This window comes from Gavialis gangeticus, unplaced genomic scaffold, assembly GCF_001723915.1.
Source record: "Gavialis gangeticus isolate Ggan-Ray unplaced genomic scaffold, GavGan_comp1, whole genome shotgun sequence".
Lineage (NCBI taxonomy): Eukaryota > Metazoa > Chordata > Crocodylia > Gavialidae > Gavialis > Gavialis gangeticus.
Window position 1 is genome coordinate 11552221 of NW_017729022.1, and position 8386 is coordinate 11560606.

At 47.8% G+C, this 8386-nt stretch overlaps 1 long non-coding RNA gene across 1 annotated transcript in view; it reads left to right on the forward strand.

Annotated features, from left to right (window-relative positions):
* The window catches only part of LOC109297001, an 18375-nt gene extending 15189 nt beyond the window's left edge, over positions 1 to 3186 (forward strand). The window contains exon 3 of the long non-coding RNA XR_002097137.1: positions 3104 to 3186. This is a non-coding gene — a long non-coding RNA (uncharacterized LOC109297001). The remainder of the gene's footprint in view (positions 1 to 3103) is intronic.
* Positions 3187 to 8386: the final 5200 nt, after the last annotated feature.

Consider the following 8386-nt stretch of genomic DNA (forward strand, 5'->3'; position numbering starts at 1 on the left):
AGATCAGAACCATGGGCTCCGTTTGGGTGGCCATCTCTTGGTGCAGCTCTTGCACCAAGATGAGCCTGCTTAGGAAGCACAGATGATCCACAGCTGCAGTTCAAAAGAACTGCTGGATTTCAGCTCAGGGAGGTAAGGGAACAAGCCTTCTAACTTTTGAGGTTCCCTGACAACTTGCAACACACATTATTTATGCTCCTAATTACTTTGTCCTATATTAGTAATAATACTTTGCCTTTCCATAGTGCCTTTCATCTTGGTATGTAAGTAGATGTTAATGTTAGTCAGTATTAATCCTCTCAGACTATGAAGCTATGCCAGTTTGTCAGATGAAGTTTGGCATGGTGTCTCCAACTGTTACTGTCCTCATCTTTTCAGTAGAATTTTCATCGACACTGAGGGATTCAAATATCTCAAGAGTTCTTTGTCCTGGACTGCGAAATAGTTTATGAAGTAGCTCAGACACAGACCATTTAGAGCTTTGAAAAGCAAGACCAGGTGTTTAATCTGTGGATCTCACCTTGAAGGAAAGAGGCAAAGGCAATCTTGGATTCTGGTCTGTGGTCCCAGGAGCATTGCTGATTTTTATCCAATAACTTTTAATATCAAATGTATATGTAGCAATGAGAGTAAGGAATAGAACTATGAATCAAAACAGAGATTAGAATTAGAATGGTCAGTCACCCGGTGTGGAAGATGGGGATTTGAATAATTCATGAAGGAAATTGAACCTGGTCTCATACACCCTGGGTGAGTGCTCTCACTGAAAGGTGCCAAAAGGGTTTATACTGACTCTTTCTCTATGAATGTCTATGATCAAGGAGGCTGTACATTCACTAGGGATTTTTGTTTTTTAAAAAAACTACCACTCTTATGAATACTGAGTTAGCTCTAGCACTTCTGAAGACAGGAGCCCTATGTCCACTGTCATTGTCCAGTTCTGATCAGGGCAGTTCCAAATGAATTGATTTTAAAAATATGGCACACTGCAGAAGCAGTATATACTTTATATTAGCACTCCCATCATTTATATCACTGGTGATATTAATACAGTGGGAAAATTGGCCAAAATATTCTGGACACTGCACTCTCAAACAGACAAAGTACTCCAGACTGTAGACATATATTTAGAACAAAGAACAGGATGATCAAAGGGAATATAGGCAGAAGTAGTAGAAGACAACCAAAATTGTAATGTTCTCTGTGCCTCCTCGCCCATCCTTTCTGGATCCTCTTTGTGTTCCTATCTTCTTCAAAAGCTTTTCACCTTCCTTTTCTCATCTGCTCTCTTCTGGCATGATTCCACTTTGTGTTCTAATATGGCTGACTGCAGAAGCACCTCAGGGGAGGCAACACAAACCTTTCCTCTATGAATCACAAAGCAGAAGTACTTTAAAATGTTATAGGGAAGAGAAAGAACTCTATTCTCATATATTCTAGCCTAGTTTGCTAAACCCTGAGATGACTATAGCCCTCGTTGTTATCAGCTTTGTGATTTTCTTCAATGCCCTAATCTCTCATTCTATGTACTGCACCCTCTCCATTTTGAAAAGGATTTATTGTCAGTTGAACCTTTCATTATAAATATATTTGAAGAATTAAATTATGGTCAGTGTCAGGGGTTAGAAGCTGTTCTTTAAATATTAAATGAATTCAGCTGTGGTTAGAAATAGATAAAGAGATTCCAAAACTCTTTAACATTTCACATAAGTAGCATCTTAACCCATTCTGATTGCTTTCCTTTTATCATAGTCACTCTAATTTCCCTCCATACATACACACACAGAACACTGAACAGATTGCAAGGTCTGCTTTGAGGGAGAGAATAAACTAGTCAGAGGCCCCCTGGCTTTGAGAGGGATTTAGGGACTTGTGCTCAGGGTTGTGCCTACACACAAAACACCTAAGCCCACTGCATCTAGTTACAGAAGCTACACATTACCTCTCCAGAGTCCAACATGTGGCATCCCTTCAGGCCAGTCTGTTCACAGATATCCCTACAGTCTCACTTTCCCATCATATTACTGTTCAGGACAGCTTGCCAACATCACTCTCTCTGTCTCTCTCTGTTGCACTCTGACTGCTCTGGGCTAGTAGAACTAATTCAGAATCAGCTTTCCCTTCTCCCCTCCAAGCAGCATGCTTTAGCAGTTTATTTTATTGGAGTGGAATTAAACATGAAGCTTTTGTGGCTTCATCGAAAGTGACTTAATTTTAGGGAACTCATACACTCAGAATGAGGAACTAGGGAAAAAACTTTTTGATGTTAAGAGAAGGGATGGAATTAATGGATGTATAATCTTACTAATAAGAAAGAACTATCATCTTCAATCTCCTATTAGCATTCTCACCTAAAATTGATTCAAATAAATTGGTTAGATTTGTCTTCAAGTGGTGAAGTGTGTGGCTGATCTAAATGCCTAGCAATAGTACAGTGTGACAGAATTTGATATCAGGATTTGGGCTAAACCCCTCTCTCCTGTACCTGGAGGCAGCAGTCTCACTGCCCATGAAAATGAAGCACTTCATACCATCTTGCTTGGTCCAAAGTTGATATTTGAGGGTTCCTCAAGATTTTGAGGCCTGGGCCATGTGCAGTTCTTGCATTGTTATAACTATCTTGGTTAAGGCAGTGATTTATTATTATTATTATTATTGATACATAATAGTGCAACAGGTCCAGGGGGATGGAAGTCCTGGCTTTGGAGTTTGAGAGGCACCAGAGAAATGCAAAATAGTCTGGCAACATGCCCAGTAAGGGCTGGAACTGAAATAAACTTACGTGCTGTAGAGAAATAAACCTCTCTGCCTGCCTGTCTCACTGAGGTAGGGCTACAGCCTAAATCCCCCCTTCTGGTTACAAATTTTGGCTGTGGGAAGCACCTGGTCTCCATGGTAAGAGGGTTGCAAATTCCTGAGGGAGGGGGGAGAGCCTGCTTGTCCTCAGTCCTGTATAGCCCTAAACTCTCACCTGAGGCTGCTGATGTTTTGTAAACTGACCAACCAGTGTAAGCCATGGTCTGAGAATACTGGTTTATGGTTGGTCCAAGAAATGAGGTCAGAAAGGTTATTGGAGGACCCCTCCATCTTGGGGTGGATATAGGAGAGGCATCTTGAAACTCAGACACACCATGAAGTGCCTGCCTCCAGGGGAAGCTCAATCAGCCTCTGGATGATGCTCATGAGCAGGAATCCAGATTTTCTGTTTCCCACAGAAAAACAGAGAAAACCACAAATTCCCTGTTTTTATTGGAGAAAATGCTGATTTCCCCTTTTAGCAGAGAAATCCGTGGATTCTCCACTTTTGGAAAGAGCTCTTGCAGGCTGGCACAGCTCCAGCCTGCAAGAGACGATTGCAGAAAGGACAGGAAACCCCCAGCCCTGGCCAGAGGGGGAGGGAGAGGGGGAAGGATGTGGCCTGAGCCTCTGAGTCAGCCAAGGCTCGGCTCAGGCTCGGCTCAGGCTCAGGCTCAGGCTCATCCTGTGCTCCTGAATCCTAGAGGTAAGTGGGGCTTAGGGGTTGTGGACCATGGCTGGGGAAGGGAGCTGCAGTGTGGTGGTGCCACACACATGCCACCCGGCCAGCTGACCAGGGGTGGGGGAGAGGGTGGCTTGCATGTGGCTGGCTGCATGGCTCTGTGGCCACGGCTCTGTAGTGGCAGTGAGGGATGGCGGCTGTGAGGGTCAGGGGGGCTCACATGTGGTGGCCGCTGCCGCTTACCTGTGGAGCCATGTCAGCAGTGATGGCCACTGCTTGCAAAACCTCCCCAGGCTGCCACTGCCACCACGGAGCCATGGGCGCAGAGCTGTGCAGCTGGCTGCAGGGCAGCAGTGTGGTGGTGGCTGATCAGCACGCAGTCACTCTCACACCATCCCATGCTGCACGGCAGCCACAGCTGCCAACACACTGCCACTGCCACCCTGAGGCCAGCCACACAGCTCTGTGGGCATGGCTTTGTGGTGGCAGCAGCGGCATGGGGAGGTTTTACATGCAGTGGCCACCACCGTTGGCACGGCTCCATAGATAAGCAGCAAGGGCCACGACATGCAAGCCCCCCCTGCCCTCCACAGGCACCATCCCTTGCTGCCACTGCAGAGCTGTGGCCATGGAGCTGTGCAAATGGCCACATGCAAGCCCCCGCTCCCCCTCCCCCTCCGGCCAGCTGGCTGGGTGACATGTGTGCAGCCCGCACATGGTGGACACCACCACACCGTGCCGTGCATCACTTGCCCACAAAGCCCTACCCCCCAGCCAGCACACAGCAGCCACCACCCCACACTGCCACAGAGCTGTGCAGCCGGTCACGGGGTATAAGTGGCAGTGCACTGGCTGCTTCCCCCTCCCCCCGCTGCTGGGCAGCACATATGTGGCCCACACACAGTGGCCACTACCACGCTGCCACTGCCATGCCTTGCACCACTTGCCCGCAAAGCTGTGCGGGTGGCCACGGGATGGTAGCACAGGGTGCAGTGGCAGAGTTGTGGTGACGGCCTCTGTGTATGAACCCCCCATCAGGCCAGCGTGCGTGTGGCTCACAGAGTGGCACTCAAGCCCTCAGCCCCGGCCCTGCTCATGGGAGTGGGCACAGGGGGACGTGCCCCCACTTCTTTATCTACCCCCCACAGCACCTTCCCTTTTCCCTGCCCTGCCCCTTCCCCCCACACACACTTACCCACTAGGGTGGGTGTCAGTGTCTGTGTGTGCATCTGTGTCTGCATGTCTGTGCTTGCATGTCTATGGTTCTGGGGGGATGTTGTGAGGGGCATCATAAGGGCTGAGGATGCTGTTGGGGGGGAGTGCAGGGCACCAGCAGCACTGGGGGGAGCTGTGGGGAGCCTTTAATTTTTATCACTGATTTGGGGTTTTTAATCAGAGAATTTGCAATTTTTAATTGGATAAAACCAGGATCCCTGTTCATGAGTAACTTATCTAAATTGTAACTTATCTAGCCAGTAACCTAGACCTAAGTGTTCTAGACTCGTACTCGAAGGGCCCACAAGCCTCATATACTGTCTTGCTCAAGGCTGTTTTCTTTTGTAGTTCCTTTTGGTTTGTATGCCTTCCCCTGTCCCTCCCTCTCTGATCATCAAAGCAAGCCTTATTGTACATGTTTGAGTGGGAATGGGCATGCCTTTGCATTCCCTTGGCTTGGCTGACTTAGGGAGGCTACTTTCTATGCTTCAGGCTACTAGAAGCACTCCAAGATCCCAAGCTCAACAGGGCCTGTGTATCCCAGGTGGCACAAAGCCCAGACAAAGGCCTGAGTCTGGGTGGTGGCAGCAGTAACCCAAACTTGAGGGTGCACTCCAGGAAGGGGGATGACCAGAAATTGGTGCCCCTGGGGAGGCATCCAAAGCCAGGTTTTTGGTGGGCCACACTGAGGTGGGTGTCTTGGTGCAGGAGCGCCCCCTACTGGCCCACCAGACCTGCTACAGGTGCAGCAATGGAGGGTACAGAAAAGCTCTGGTGCTGGTCTTGCTGTCTGGCTTAGGGGTTTGCATGCTGAGCTCCTGGCCAGAAGATTATTAGTTCAAAGCAGTGTCTAGACACAGACCCCCACCTGGGCCATGGGTGTTCAGGAAAAATATTTTAGCCAGGTTCTTTTGCCAAGTGGCTTGTGTTGTGAGCTGGGGACAGGAAGGTTGGGAATTCTAGTCCCAGTCGATGGGCTTGGTTTCAGGACCTCTAGTGAAACTCTTCCAAAGTGGTGCTTAGGGGAGGTCCCTGAAGGAAGAGGGCCAGTGTTGTGCCCATCTTCAAGAAGGGGAGGGGAGAGGACCCAGGCAACTATAGGCTTGGGTCCTTTCTAGGCCAACTAGTCTAACTTCTACCCCAGGGAAAATCCTGGAAAAATTCATCAAGGAGCCTATGTGCAATGCACTTCCAGAAGGTAGGATTCTGAATGACAGCCAGCATGGCTGTATTGTGGGCAAGTCTTGTCTTGCCAATCTAGTCTCCTTCTACGACCAGGTAACTTGCCACCTGGATAAGAGAGAGGAGGTCGACATCATATACCTAGACTTCCAAAAGGCATTTGATCTGGTATCCCATGAAGTTCTCACAAGAAAATTGGAGGATTGTGAGCTTACCTGCTTGACAGTTAGGTGGGTAGGAAGCTGGCTATGGGGTAGGACCCAGAGTTCTAATGAATGGATCTGTGTCATCCTAGGAAGAAGTGGCCAGTGGTGTCCCTCAGGGGTCTGTGCTTGGTCCAGTGTTTTTCAACATCTTTATCAATAATTTGGATGTGGGGATGAAGAGCTCACTGGCAAGGTTCATGGATGATAGTAAATTATGGGGGAGCATGGTCATGCTTGAAAACAGGCTGCAGATACAGGTGGACCTAGACAGGCTGGCAAGTTGGGTGGTTTGGAACCAGATGAAGTTCTACATTGAGAAGTGTAAAGTGCTCTATCTGGGAATTAACAATCTCCAACATACTCATAGGCTCAGTGGTGCCAAACTGACTACCACCATGACTGAAAGAGACCTAGGGGTAAAAATAGACCATAGTATGAACATGAGCTGTTAGTGTGATGCTGTAGCCAGCAGGGCAAACAATACTCTGGCATGCATCAACCAATCCATCTCAAGCAAAACCAAGGAAGTGATTCCTCCTCTACTCAGCATTGGTGAGACCACAACTGGAGTACTGTATGCAGTTCTGGGTGCTGCACTTCAACAACAACATGGAAAAGCATGAGTCCAGAGAAGAGCCACCCGTATGATCAGAGACTTACAAGGCAAGCCATGCATGAAAAGGCTGAGGGACTTGGGTCTCTTCAGCCTAAAAAAAGAGAAGTCTAAAAGGAGACTTAGTAGCAGCTTACCACTATGTCAGGGGAATACTTCAAGGGCTCGGTGAACAACTGTTCACCAGGGCATCCTTGGGGAAAACCTGGAGTAATGGCCACAACTTCTGGAAGCCTATGTCAGGCTTAACACTAGGAAGAACGTATTCACAGTCAAGGTGTCCAGACTGTGGAATAAAATCCCTCTAGAGGTGATGTAATCACCTACCCTGCAATTCTTCAAGAGGAGACTGGATGGTCACTGGACCCCAGTTGTCTTTCCTACCTAGTGCAATGTGGCTGGATCTGATGATTTTGCGAGGTACCTACCAGCCCCTTACAATATATGAATGTATGAGCAGCACATGGCATCACCTGCACAATTCTTAAGCAACTGTTTGTGTAGCTGGAGGGGTGAGGGACAGTGATGTTAGATGCCTGCGCCAGGGACTGGCTACATGAGCTGACACAAAGCAGTGTGAAGAGAGCACTGATAAGCAACATGGCTCCTGCCTGCTCACCATCAGCACTCCTGACAGAGTGCTGCACCAGTTCCATAGAGGGGATACCCAGAAGAGTATCTCCCATGTCCTAGTGTTGATGCCACAGCGAAGAAAAACCCAGGACCTAAGACCTGGTGACCAGAGGGATGAGTGAGTGAGGCTGAAAACCACAGTCTCCCTTTTTTCTGTTTTTTTTACTTCCATTTTTTTCACTGCTTTGGTTGGGATCCCATCTGTATAGCAGGGCACCACAGAACTATGAGGACCCAAGTGCCCTTTGAGGACCCAAGGTGGTCACAGGAACTGGGTAGGCGCCATTCTTATTTTGATGACAGAGTCTTAATGAATTAATGAGCTTTTTGGTTTAAGTTTGAATCCTATGTTTGGACAGACTGTGATCTAAGGACCAGGAATACTTTGAATAAGACTTCAAGTTTCTGGGGTTTTTTTCTTATGTTTGGACTGTTTGATGAGATTATTTATTGATTTACTGTCAACCTGGAACTGACTTATTGTGCCAAGCCATTCCACTTATATAAAAGCATCTGTCAGGGTAGGAGATCATCTGGCTAGGCTGGCTGCATTGATCCCAAACAGTTAGCACCAAGCCACATACCAGCTATAAGTTGCCGTATGGATGGGGTGTAGGGAACGAGGAGCTCCAAGAAATGTCCTTGCCAAGCACACCCAAGGGTGGTCTTTAACACACGAGGAACCTCCCCCAATGTATTGCAAAAGCAAGACATGGCAGGCGAGCAGGAGGAGACCTCCCAGGGGAAGAGTGCTCAATGATCCAGAGTGCCAAACCCAGTAAAGGCCAAAACTTGGGTAACATGGTTCCAAGCTACCCTTGAGCTGTTGGTCTGGCATAGGCAGGCACACAGTTATACCAGTGCAACTGCTGTTGTAGATGACGATGCAACTGTGCCTTATACTAGTGCAGCTTATTCCCACTCCTATACAGGAGTAGCTAGACAAGGAAGCAACATTATACAGTCTGTATAATACTGCTTTTAGTTATGCCAACAGACAAGACACAGTGTATCCTTTGGTATAGACAAGGCTGGAAAATTGGAAGAATGATTATCATA